This window comes from Urtica dioica, chromosome 5 (genome assembly GCF_054948205.1).
Source record: "Urtica dioica subsp. dioica isolate 48M chromosome 5, U.dioica_male_clone48M_v1_H2, whole genome shotgun sequence".
Classification (NCBI taxonomy): domain Eukaryota; kingdom Viridiplantae; phylum Streptophyta; class Magnoliopsida; order Rosales; family Urticaceae; genus Urtica; species Urtica dioica.
The window spans coordinates 14,740,489-14,754,680 of record NC_142760.1 but is presented as its reverse complement, the minus strand read 5'-3'; positions in this window follow the sequence as shown (position 1 = coordinate 14,754,680).

Sequence of the window (14,192 nt, the reverse complement as noted above, 5' to 3'; positions counted from 1 at the left end):
CTCGTGCTCGATGAGTGAGGCGCGTTAGCAACGCTCGGGAGAGATGAAAATTGAGTCCAAAAAGTTTCCAAGTCCACGTGTTGATCCCCGAACAAATGAAACAAATCGTCTTCAATGGTCCCACACCCCGATAGGCGGTCGATGGGGTCCATGGGCGCGAATAACGAGACGAGAATGACCGACAAAAAATAAAATAATAATATTAAAGGGGGCCGGGACGTACCTCTTGGCGATGGGCTATTCCGGTGGGCCAACGACGACGGAGGCTTCGAGTTTATCACACGAGTTACACTCGATAATAAACTCGGGGGGCTAATGTTACCGGTCCGTCCCGGCCCGGTACGGCAGCGACATCATATGACGGCTTCCCCGAGCCTCTCCCGGTGCACGGCCACCTCAAGGCCGGCCATGGCCGAGTCAGAGCCGGCCATGGCCTCCACGGCCAAGTCAGAGCCGGCCATGGCCGGGTCAGAGCTGGCCATGGCCTCCACGGCCGAGACAGAGCCGGCCATGGCCGGGTCAGAGCCGGCCATGGCCGGGTCAGAGCCGGCCAGGGCCCCCACGGCCGAGTAAGAGCCGGCCATGGCCTCCACGGCCGAGTCAGAGCCGGCCATGGCCTCCACGGCCGAGTCAGAGCCGGCCATGGCCGGGTCAGAGCCGTCCATGGCCGGGTCAGAGGCGTCTCTCGGCCAAGGGGCTGTCCACGACGCTCCTTGGTCGCCTATAAATACCAAGGTACCTCCCTTGGTCCAGGTAATCCGAATTTGAGTACTGAAACGCTGTCGAACTCGTACCTCGCTCGTTTCTCTCAAGTCTCGACCTCTAAACACTAAACCCTCTACAAACCACCTCAATCCTACTAATGTTGAGCGTCGGAGAGGTAAACAGAGGCAACCACTCTGTTTCCCCTTTGTAGTTCACACCTTTCTGTTCACGTTTCAGGTGCTTGGACGAGATAGAGATCATCCACAGCTAAGGGACGGCTTGGGATACCAAGCCCGACACGCTCGAGTCGAGACGAGACCACTTGGTCCGGCCTTGGGTCTAACCGTCTGCGACTCCTAAATCGTTGTCCGAAAAACTGCGACAACAAGTCATTTACTTATGAAAGGAGACTCGTTGTGGCCATCACTAGAAGGAGTAAAGTTTCATTTCGTTCATAACCCCTTTGAATTTTTCCTGTCTTGTTCATCCTAAAAAGACGCCTTGGCGGCCTTGCTCCACTTCGATGAGATCGCGAGGTGTTGTCAATGGTGCCCACAAGAAGAGTTGTAATCTTTATATTATGCATTTGATGTAATAAAGTCTCATGAAGACTCTTGCTTATAATTGCTTATTCATTAATAAAAAGTTTAAACGTTCATTCAATCTTCCTTGTTTGAAGCTTTATGATAAAACCTTAGTCTTTAGTCCATAAACAAACTAAACAACTTACGAAGAGACAAATGTATATTTGCATGAACAAACTCTTCGTAGTTTGCTTAAAACGATATATTCGCAATCTAAGGGTCAAAGGACTATTGACCTCAGTATGATTGTTAGAAGAATCTATGATGTCTGGTTATGAGGCATTGAGAGTTGGAGACTCTATAGTTCTTCTAGGTATCTTCCAAAGGTACTGAATTGACCAGTGCACTTCTAGAGACAAGATAAGAACAAACCATTTAACCTCTTATGTCTCGAAGTCACTACGTATGAATTGCATCGTGCTTACCTTAATCCTGAAATGAGACATGTCATTATACACCTTAGTATTCTCATTTGAGAAAGTCAGAGTTCGGACTCACTATGTGATTCCGAACAGGGCCTATTGGTGAAGTACTAAGTTGTGAGAATGTCATGAGTAACTTTGTGAAGTTCTCATAGATATAGAATTCATGTACAAGATTGCTGAAATGCAATGTATGTCACCTCATGCTTTGTTCCTTGGAGTGTGAATAAATGAACTGGCCAGTGTCCAAATTGAGTCCTGACTCTTTTGGATGAAACAATGTGACTTGTTAGCTCCTTGTCAATACATTGTTTCTAACTTATTCACAAGCGACAAAGGAGTTGAGGAAATAACAGCTAGAAGGGTAAAATGGTAATTTAGTAAATTCCGACTAGCTGATGACATTAATGAAGGGTAAACATAGATAATATTCAGTGGATCCGCTCATCATAATTAGGTTGAATTCTTGAGTAGAAAATAAATTCATTTGAACCGAGATATTTTCAGTGTCAACTCTTTAGTGGAGTCAGTTGGCATTAAGCTAAACTTGGAAAAGGTTTGTGAACTTTTGAGTCCAAGTGTTTAGCTCAAGCTTTGTTCATTTGGGTCCATGAGGTCACTGTCACGAATCACATCGAGTAGGAATAGTTAAACTGGATGCTAAGTCAAAACAAGAACGAAAATTGTCAAAAGGGTATTTTTGTCTTTTGAGACATATGATGAAATGAATGTCAATAAATTTTTTGACAAGTTCATTTGATGACTTAATGTCACTCGGCCATGACTTGATTATTGGGCCTTGTGAATTAATTTCATTTCATAAGAATTTTATTGAAAATTCTTAATGGGCCTTTCTCATGTTGTCATGAACAAATGAAGAAGCTTCTAGAAGCTCCTCCCATCATACCCATAGGAAGAGAGAATATTTTTTGCATAAATGTATCAAGATACTTGCCAAAAGAAAAAGAGGAAACAAATTTCCTATACTTGTATAGGGAATTTCGGCCAAGGCAACCAAGAGAGAACAAAAGAGGAAGCTATTCCCTTGGGGATTTGCTTGAGGTGGGCGCCTATCTTGGATAGGAATGGGCAATAAAAGATTGCTCATTAAGGCTTGGAAAATAAGAGGAAACTACTTCTTTCCAAGGCAAACCCTTCTCCTATAAATAGGACCCTCATTCCTCTCATTCTATTCATTCCACATAAGTTAGAGATTGAGAGACTCTCTCTCTAGACATTGTGGCCGCCCCTCTCCTCTCTCTCTCTAGTCAATTTCGTTTTATTGTTTTGGCACCTAGGTCCTCATTTGACCTAGAGTTTAGCTCTGCGACTTCAAGACTCGTTCTTAAGTCGTACTGTTTAAAAGTGCCCACTCGCCAATTCCTTTTATTACGAGTGATTTAGTGATAGAAACCATCGTGGTTGCTCGAATTGCCGAGGAAAGGAAGAGAGACGTGCTGCGAGGGGAGACGAACGTTATCAACCTTCCGAAGGCTCATCAACGTTCAAGCTTCAAGAAAGATTAGTAAACTTCTTAGCTCATATTAGTTTTAATTTACATGTACTTGCTCTTTGTCTAGGTTAGTAAAAAAAACTGTTTTTACTTGTAAAAGAAAATTTTAAAAATTCCGTCGCTTACCGAAGCGTTAATTATTTTCTTAAACCCTAGATCGATTCCAACACGAGGTGCTATATTTTGGCATCGATGAACAATGTGCTCATTGTGATATAGAGACTGCCGCCGACATGCTCTACAATCTCCATGAGATGTTTGGAGGGCAAGGGCATCAGGCCAGACAACAAGCAGTCCGACAGTTTTTGAACTGTCGCATGAAGGCTGGGACTCTTGTCAGGGATCTTATGATGCTGATCATTAGTTACCTAAATGAGATGGAAATCCTAGGATCCGAAACTAACGGGGAGACCAAAATAGATATGATGCTGGAAACTCTCCCTGATCTTTCGATACCTTCAATCTGAACTACTCCATGAATAAGCTAGAGTACATTGTTACCAAAGCCTTTGAAGGAGCTTTACACTGCTGAAGGTCTCACTGAGAGAAAGAGGAATCAAGGAGAGGCACATGCAACTGAGCAGAAAGCCTTCACCTCTGGATCTAAGAAGAGACCTCACAAGGACGAGAAGAAGAACTATCCTGCCTACCTCAAAGCAAAGGATAATAGTAATGTACTTATTACCGAAGCATGCTTAGTAGCTGATAAGGTATCAACATGGATTCTTGACTCTGCTACTACTAACCATATTCGTTGTTCCTTGACTGGTTTCAAGAAAACCAAAAGCTTAGAGGAAGGTGACTTCTCCTTCAGATGGGCTGATGGGAGCTCAGTGTCAACAAAGGCCGTGAGATCAGTGACGCTATCTTTTGAAGATCGAACTTTAAATTTGAATAGTGTTTATTTTGGAGTTAATAGCGGCAAAAATACCTAAAGTTTTACATTTGATACACTTAACTACTCATTCTTTTTTTTCGGTGGGTAAAATACCCAATATTTGTTTTTTGTTCCACCGTTGCTACCTGTTTGAAATGAACGGTCCAGATTTAACAGTTGATTTTTATTATAATTTAAATATGAAAATAAAAAATTAAAAATAAAAAGTCTCTCTCTCTGTCTCTCTCTCTCGCTCTCTCTCTCTCTCTCTCTCTCTCCAATTCCAATCAGCCATGGGTAAACCAGAGAGCAAAGAGTTTCTCAGAGACTTCGGCCACTTCGATGACATCGACTAAATCCGAGCCACCGAGTTCAAACCACTCAACGATCAACTCTTCTATCCTTTTTCCCTATCTTCGTCGATTTTGTATCAAACAGAGTTAGGTCAAACAGTGATCTTTTATTAAGCTAAATCGTTGATAATTGGTTGTGAAATTGTTTGGGAATAACTTGATATCCGTTGCTTGTCTTTATGGACAGGATTATTGTTTAAAGTTTATTAAGAATGGAATTAGAATTTCTCTTTCCAATAATTCTTTCGTCACTGATGCATGTATGAAGAATGCTCTCTTTTACATTTATCACACACAACATTCGCTTTTAGACACTGAAATAGATAAAGATCTAGTTAGGGAGCCATAGAGGGTCAAACTTTCTGATTCCTCCGATCTAATAAAATCAACATATCACTGGCCTTGAAGACTTGGTCATACCAGTCTAGACAGGATTAAGAGACTTCTGAGGGACAGTCCACTCCAAGCCTCTGCAATAGGTTCATTACCTACTTGTGAATCTTGTATAGAAGGAAAAATGACTAAGCGACCTTTCTCAGCTATGGGTCGAAGAGCCACTGAGTTGCTAGAACTTGTACATTCTGATGTATGTGGTCCGCTCAGTACACAGGGATGGGGAGGATACGAATACTTCGTTACCTTCACCAATGATTACTCAAGATACGGTTTTGTCTATTTGCTCAAACAAAAATTCGAGACCTTTAACGTATTTAAGTTCTTTAGGGCTTTAGTGGAAAAGCAAACTGGCAAACAGATCAAAACCCTTCGATCCTATCCAGGTGGTGACTATATGTGTGGAGAGTTCGATGACTTTTTAAAGAAGAAGGTATCCCTTCTCAGCTTACAACACCTAGCACACCTCAACAAAATGGAGTGTCAGAGAGAAGGAGCCGAACTCTGATGGAGATGGTTAAATCAATGATGAGTTACTCATCACTCCCTCTTTCCTTTTAGGGATATGCCCTCGAAACAGCAGCTTACATTCTGAACCAAGTTCCGTTTCAAATGGTTCCTGGTACTCCTTATGAACGATGGACTGGCCGTAAACTAAATCTAGGCCACATCCGAATAAAATCAACATATTACTGGCCTTGAAGACTTGGTCATATCAATATAGACAGAATAAAGAGACTTGTGAGGGACGGTCCACTCCAAGCCTCTGCATTAGGTTCACTGCCTACTTGCGAATCTTGTATAGGAGGAAAAATGACTAAGCGACCTTTCTCAACCAAGGGTCGAAGAGCCACTGAGTTGCTGGAACTAGTGCCTTCTGATGTATGTGGTCCTCTCAGTCAACAGGCACGTGGAGGATACGAATACTTCGTTACCTTTACTGATGATTACTCAAGATACGGTTTTGTCTATTTGCTCAAACACAAATCTGAGACCTTTAACGTATTTATGGTCTTTAGGGCTTTAGTGGAAAAGCAAACTGGTCAAGTGATCAAAACTCTTCGATCTGATCGAGGAGGGAAGTCTATGTCTGGAGAGTTCGATGACTTTCTTAAAGAAGAAGGTATCGCTTCTCAACTTACCGCACCTGGCACACCTCAACAAAACGGAGTGTTAGAGAGAAGGAACTGAACTCTAATGTAGATGGTTAGATTAATGATGAGTTACTCATCACTCCCTCTTTCCTTTTGGGTATATGCCCTCGAAACAACCGCTTCCATTCTGAACCAAGTTCCGCCTAAAATGGTTCTTGGTACTCCTTATGCGATGGACTGGCCGTAAAGTAAATCTGGGCCACATCCGAATTTGGGGTTGCCCTGCACATGTGCTAAGGTAAAAGACTAGCAAGTTGGCTAGTAGGTCAGAATTGTGTCTGTTTGTTGGATATCCGAAGGAAACCAAAGTTTTCACATTCTATAGTCTTGAGGACGACAAGACTTTTGTTAGCACGAACGCTCGTTTCCTTGAGGAGGACATTACGAAAGACGTAAAACCTAGAAGCAAAATTGTGCTTGAAGAAAAGTTCGGTGATGAAGCTTATACCTCAACTGTAAGAACTGTTCTTACCCCAACTAAAACACAACATAAGTCGTCAGATCCTCGTCAGGTGGTACTTCGACGTAGTGGGAAGGTTTCTCATAAACCTGACAGGTACATGTCTTACGGAGATACTCTTGTAGCCGTCTCTGAAATGGATGACCCTGTTTGCTACAGCCATGCAATGACTGGTCCTGAATCAAACCTTTGGCTTGACGCCATGAAAGTTGAAATGCGCTCGATGTATGTCAACAAAGTCAGGAAACTTGTAGACCTTCCTGAAGGGATTAAACCCGTAGAGTGTAAGTGGATATACAAGAAAAAAAATGGGTCCGGATGGGAACGTCGAGACGTTCAAAGCATGACTACTGGCTAATGGTTATACCCAAAAGGAAGGTATTGACTATGAGGATACCTTCTTCCCAGATGCTTAAATCCATCGGCATACTTTTATCCATAGCTGTAGCTCTTGACTATAAGATCTTGCAAATAGATGTTAAGACTGCCATTCTGAATGGCTATCTTACGAGCCCATTTATATGGCTCGACCAGACGGTTTCACGGAAGAAGGTCATGAGATCAAGGTTTGTGAGTTGCTTTAGTCCATTTATGGATTAAAGCAAGCATCTAGGTAATGGAATATTATATTCAATGAAACTGCGAAGAGCTTCGGTATTGAGCAGCCAATGGATGAGCCATGTGTTTACAAGTTAATACACGAAGGCAAGGTTGTGTTTCTAGAATTTTATGTCGATGATATATTACTCATAGGTAATGATGTAGGTAAGTTATCTGAGGTTAAGATCTGGCTAGCAAAGTAATTCGATATGAAGGATCTAGGAGAAGCCGCGTACATTGTGGGGATCCAAATCTTTCGAGATCGGAAGATCCAGACTTTGTCGCTCTCTCAAGCATCTTATATTGATAAAGTGATGGATCGCTTCTAGATGCAAGACTCCAAGAAGGGCCAAACATCCTTTAGGCATAGAGTCTCACTCTTTAAGGACCAGTCTCCCAAGACTTCACAAGAGATTGAGGACACGAGAAAATTCCTTACGCCTCAGCCGTAGGAAGTCGCGTGTATGCTATGCTTTGCACTAGGCCAGATATCTGATTTGCAGTTGGCGTAGTTAGCCATTTTCAATCCAACCCTGGACCCGAGCACTAGATTGCTGTTAATCATGTTCTAAAGTATCTTCAGAGAACTAGGAACTTGACGCTTACATATTCAGGTACTAACCTGACTGTGACGGGATATACCGACTCCGATTTTCAAGCGGATAAGGATTCTAGAAAATCCACTTTGGGATCTGTGTTCATCCTTAATGGTGGATCTGTTGTTTGGAGGAGTATCAAGCAATCTTGCATTGCTGACTCCACAATGGAAGAAGAATATGTGGCTGCTTGTGAGGCATCCAAAGAGGCTGTATGGCTTAGAAAATTCCTTAAGTATTTGGAAGTCATTCCAAACCTCGACGAGCCCATGACTCTTTATTGTGACAACATATTAAGAGGAAATACAATTTAGTTCGAGAGATCGTGCAACGTCGAGACGTGGTGGTGAAGAAGATCTCAACGGTGGTGGACAACCTGGCAGATCCATTCACCAAGTCCCTAGCCAACAAGGTTTTCGACCAGCATCGGGAGGGATTAGGCATGAAAGACGGCTCACATCTTCCTTGAGTCAAGTGGGACTTTTTTGTGAATATGCCTACAAGAAGAGTAGTAGTATAGTCTCACGAAGACACTTGCTTGTAAATGCCAAATCATTAATAAAAGTTGAAACGTTCATTCATTCTTCCTTCTCTGTTTGAAGCTTTATGATAAACTATAGTCTTTAGTCCCTAAACAAACGTAACAACAAATGAAGAGTCAAATATAGATTTGCATGAACAAACTCTTCATGGTTTGCTTAAAACAGTATATTCACAATCTAAGGATCAAAGGGCTATTGATCTCAGTATGATTTTTAGGAGAATCTATGATGTTTGGTTATGGGACATTGATAGTTGCAGACTCTATAGTTCTTCCTAGGTATCTTCTGAAGCTATCGAATTGACCAGTGCACTTCTAGAGACAGAATAAGAACAAACCATTTAACCTCTTATGTCTCGAAGTCACTATGTATGAATTGCATCGTGCTTACCTCAATCCTTAAATGAGAAATTTCATTTTATAGCTTATGTATTCTCATTTGAGAAAATCAGAGTTCTAGATTCACTATGTAATATAGACAAGACCTATTGGTGAAGTACTAGATTATGAAGATGTCATGAGTAACCTTGTGAAGATCTCATAGATATGGAATTCATGTACAAGATTGCTAAAATGCAATGTATATCACCTCATTTGAGAAAATCAGAGTTCTAGATTCACTATGTAATATAGACAAGACCTATTGGTGAAGTACTAGATTATGAAGATGTCATGAGTAACCTTGTGAAGATCTCATAGATATGGAATTCATGTACAAGATTCCTAAAATGCAATGTATATCACCTCATGCTTTGTTCCTTCGAATGTGAATAAATAAACTGGCCAGTGTCCAAATTGAGTAATGACTCTTTTGGATTGATCTATGTGACTTGTTAGCTCCTAATTAATACATTGTGTTGTCGGCCCGACCCCAATCGTGGCAAACCAAAGGCAAAACAGCGATCAAACTTGCCCAACCCATTGATCGGCCCATGGGCCGGCTCGGCCAAGGGCCGGCCCAATAGCCCTCGGCCCAAGACCGAGCTCGACCTCGGCCTCACGAGCTCGACCTCGGCCTCACGAGCTCGACCTCGGCCTCATGAGTTCGAACTCGGCCTCACGAGCTCGTTTCTCGGCCTCGTGAGCTCATCCTCGGCCTCACAAGCCTATCCTCGGCCCTATGCTATCCTCAGCAAAGGGCCGAACCTATGTTATCCTCGGCCGAGGGGCCCACCAATGACGCCATCCTATGCTAATCTCTGCCGAGCCCATGTTATCCTCGGCCAAGGGGCCCACCAGTGACGCCACCCTATGCTATCCTCTGCCGAGCCCATGTTATCCTCGGCCAAGGGGCCCACCAGTGACGCCACCCTATGCTATCCTCGGCCGAGCCTATGCTATCCCCGGCCCAGGGCCGAGCCCATGTTATCCTCGGCCAAGGGGCCCACCAATGGCCCCTTGGTCGCCTATAAATACAGGCGCCTCTCACCTTCTCCAGGTAATCCATTCTTGATGACTGAAACGCTGCCAAACTCACCTCTCGCTCGTTTCTCTCAAGTCTCGGCCCCTAAACACTTAAACCCTCTATTCTCCACCTCAATCCCACGAATGTTGAGCTTCAGAGTGGTAAATAGAGGCACCCCCTCTGTTTTCCCTTCTTAGCTCATGGTTTTCTCATCCTTTCCAGGTATCCCGGCGAGCTCAGACACCATCGACAGCCAAGGGAAGATCTGGGCAACCAGGTCCGACACGCTCGAGCCCAGGCGAGGCCACTTGGTCCGGCCTTGGGTCTAACCGCCTGTGGCTCCTAAATCATTGTCAGAAAAACGGCGACAACATTTTGGCGCTAGAAGGAGGGGACCACCAACCTTAGTGCGCTCTCCCTTCCATTCCACACACTCACTACTCTTACGACTCTCGAGAGATGAGTCATATTCCGGCGACCTCCGCCGGCACTCGAGCGACAAGCTCGAGGTACGATCTCCGGAACCTCGCTCACCGGCTTGAAGGGCAACCTCATGATAACGAGAGCCAGCCCCAAGACCCGACGAACGACCCCGAGGCCACGCTCCGAGAGGACACGGCTCGGCGGCTCGCAGAGATTCTAGACCGTCCCGGCGTCGACAGCTCGCTCATTGCCGATCTCATCGGCTACGATGTCGAGGATCGATCCGCCCGTAACGACTCCGACCCCAACTATGTGGGGGAGTCAAGGACCGACGAGGCAACTCCTAGCCTCGCCCACTCGCGGTCCGAGAGGCCCAGTGGTGCTTTGGCCGGTCCTGTTGTCAATGGTGCCCACAAGAAGAGTTGTAGTCTTTATTTTGTACATTTGATGTAATAAAGTCTCATGAAGACTCTTGCTTGTAATTGCCTATCTATTCATTAATAAAGTTGAAACGTTCATTCATTCTTTCTTTGTTTGAAGCTTTATGATAAAACCTTAGTCTTTTAGTCCATAAACAAACTTAACAACTTACGAAGAGACAAATGTAGATTTGCATGAACAAACTCTTCGTAGTTTGCTTAAAACGATATATTCGCAATCTTAGGGTCAAAGGACTATTGACCTCAGTATGATTGTTAGAAGAATCTATGATGTCTGGTTATGAGGCATTGAGAGTTTGGGACTCTATAGTTCTTCTAGGTATCTTCCGAAGGTACTGAATTGACCAGTGCACTTCTAGAGACAATATAAGAACAAACCATTTAACCTCTTATGTCTCGAAGTCACTATGTATGAATTGCATCATGCTTACCTTAATCCTGAAATGAGACATGCCATTTCACACCTTAGTATTCTCATTTGAGAAAGTCAAAGTTCGGACTCACTATGTGATTCCGAACAAGGCCTATTGGTGAAGTACTAAGTTGTGAGTCTGTCATGAGTAACTTTGTGAAGGTCTCATAGATATGGAATTCATGTACAAGATTGCTAAAATGCAATGTATGTCACCTCATGCTTTGTTCCTTGGAGTGTGAATAAATGAACTGGCCAGTGTCCAAATTGAGTCCTGACTCTTTTGGATGAAACAATGTGACTTGTTAGCTCCTCATCAATACATTGTTTCTAACTTATTCACAAGCGACAAAGGAGTTGAGGAAATAACAGCTAGAAAGGTAAAATGGTAATTTAGTAAATCCTGACTAGCTGATGACATTCATGAAGGGTAAACATAGATAATATTCAGTGGATCTGCTCATTATAATTAGGTGAATTCTTGAGTAGAAAATAAATTCATTTGAACCGAGAGATTTTCAGTGTCAACTCTTTAGTGGAGTCAGTTGGCATTAAGCTAAACTTGGAAAAGGTTTGTGAACTTTTGAGTCCAAGTGTTTAGCTCAAGCTTTGTTCATTTGGGTCCATGAGGTCACTGTCACGAATCACATCGAGTAGGAATAGTTAAACTGAAAGCTAAGTCAAAACAAGAACGAGACAGTTTTACGAAAATTGTCAAAAGGGTATTTTTGTCTTTTTGGACATAGGACGAAAAAAATGTCAATAAATTTTTTTGACATTGTCATATGATGACAAATGACATAAATATTACTCAGCCATATTAGTGTAATTGGGCCTTGAGGATTAATTTCATTTCATAGAATTTTACTTGAAAATTCTTAATGGGCTTTTCTTATGTTGTCATGAACAAATGAAGAAACATCTAGAAGCTCCTTCTAGAAGCTCAAATTTCGTCCAACCCAAGGAAAATAAGGCTGAATTTCGTTCATGCCATAGTGGGAAAGAGAGTTTATTTTGTGCATTGATGTATGAAGATACTTGCCAAAAGAAAAAGGGGAAACAAATTTCCTTAAGAAGGAAAGTGCATTTTCGGCCAACTAAGAGGAAATCAAATGAGGAAACAAATCCTAAGCCTTCATGAGGCATGTTGGACGTGCAAGGCAATAGGAAAAGAGGAAACTACCTATATAAGGTAATCCTCCTCCTATAAATAGGAGCCTCATTCCTCACATTTCATTCATCCAAGTTTAAGAGATTTGAGAGACTCTCTCTCTAGAACTTTGGCCGAAAATCCTCTCTCTCTCTCTAGTTTATTTTCGATTTTTTCTTGTCTTGGCACCTAGGTCCTCACTCGACCTAGTATTTAGCTCTGCGACTTCGAGACTCGTTCTTAAGTCGTAGTGTTTAAAAGTGCCCACTCACTGATTCCTTCTTTTCGAGTGATTTAGTGATAGAAACTTTCGTGGTTGCTCGAGGTGCCGAGGAAAGGAAGAGAGACGTGCTGCGAGGGGAGACGAGCGTTGCAACTTTCCAAAAGCTTCTACAAGGTTCAAGCTTCAAGAAAGGTTAGTAAACTTCATAGCTCATATTGGTTTTTAATTACATGTACTTGCACTTGTCTAGGTTAGTAAAAACTGTTTTACTTGTAAAAGAAAATTTTTAAAATTCTGCCGCTTCCAGAAGCGTTAATTATTTTCTTAAACCCTAGATCGATTCCAACAAATGGTATCAGAGCTATGGTCAAAGATTAGCATGTACATGTTTTTAAAATTATGAGCTTGAAAATCGTTTTCGAAAGTTTACTAATTTTGTGACAAGTTAGAATTGTAATCTTAGATTTTTTTTAATTTATTGCTCTTGCCTTTAAATTAAAAAGCATGTTGATTTTCTATGAGTTTGGGATGTTTTTAAAACACATTAGAATCAGTTCTAAAAGTTTTTAATTTTTTATATTGAAAAACGTGTTTTAAAGGTTTGAGAAATTTCGAGTAAAATTTTGTGACTAGTTTTGTTATCTTGCTAGTTTCTTATTTTTACTTGAATCGTTTTATGCTTGTTGTTATTTCTTTTATGCCTTGTTATTACCTTGCTAATAAAACACAAATAAAAGCTTTAACAACCTTCATAAAACGTTCCGTTACACTCGATTCTTTTTCGCACCTAAAAAGGACCAAGCTTTAATTTATTTCTTTTTCTTCGAGCTGGAGTAAACCCGCATTAAACGTGGCATAACTCTCTGCTCAGAAATCTAAATTTAATGATTCTTAAATCAAATTAAAGCTCTGTCTGTCTTCTGTCCAATGCCACCGGTTTCGGCTCAAAAGGACATCGGAGCCGCCAGATATGGCGATTTTACTCCGAGGTGCGCGGCTGTCTGAAACTCCAGTTTTTTAGAAATCCGGATTTTCAAACCCCACTACCATGAGTTATAGAACTCTAATGAGAAAATTTTCTTGAGAAAAAATGTTTTTCATAGGATTATAAACATGATGTGTAAAGATTAAAAGTTTTGATTTTTGAAAGATTAATTGAAATTGAGTTTTTACAAAACTAGTTTGAATTTTGAAAAACCGTTTTCACTTTCAAACTTGAAAAATATTTTGTCACCCATTTCAAATAAGTTTTCAAAATGTTTTCAAAACTATATCTATATCACATATGTTCAAAATCTATATGCTCTTGAAAATTTGAGTGGGAGGTCTCCTTGTAGACAAGCCGAAAAATAAAAAGATGTGTAATCTCAAACTTTCAAGTGTTCGAGTGAGTTGAAGTTCACACTTCCCTCACGCACTTTCCCGAAATAGAAAATAGGAAAAGATCGAGTATGTACCTTGTGCCTTTATGCACTAATACTGCTCTGAACATGTCGATCTAGGATTCTCTTCTAGTTGTCCGCTCTGTCGCTCTCTAACTAGGAAATTTGTTTCCGAAGTTAAAAGAGTCGATGAACCAACTCCAAAAACTAAGTGGGAGGGTTATACTTGTTGTTTATAACCCACGATCCCCAACACTAATGAAAAGTGCAAGTGTCGCCGGACTAAGAGTCACCCTCGTGGCCCTCTCTTAAATGAGAGTACTCAAGGGCGCTTTGCTCTGATCATTGCTCAATGAGCTACGTCCGAGAGTGAGACGATGATGACAAGACCTCCCCTCGGCGGATTGTTTTTCAAAGTCAATCTTTTGGACTAAGTGGTTGGTTACACACTTAGACTCAATCCCTAGTAATCCTCCCTCGAGGCCCTGCGAAAGGATGTGAGTGATCAAACCAATTTACAAGGTGGCTAGTCAAAATTGATGTATTGACATCTTGGCTA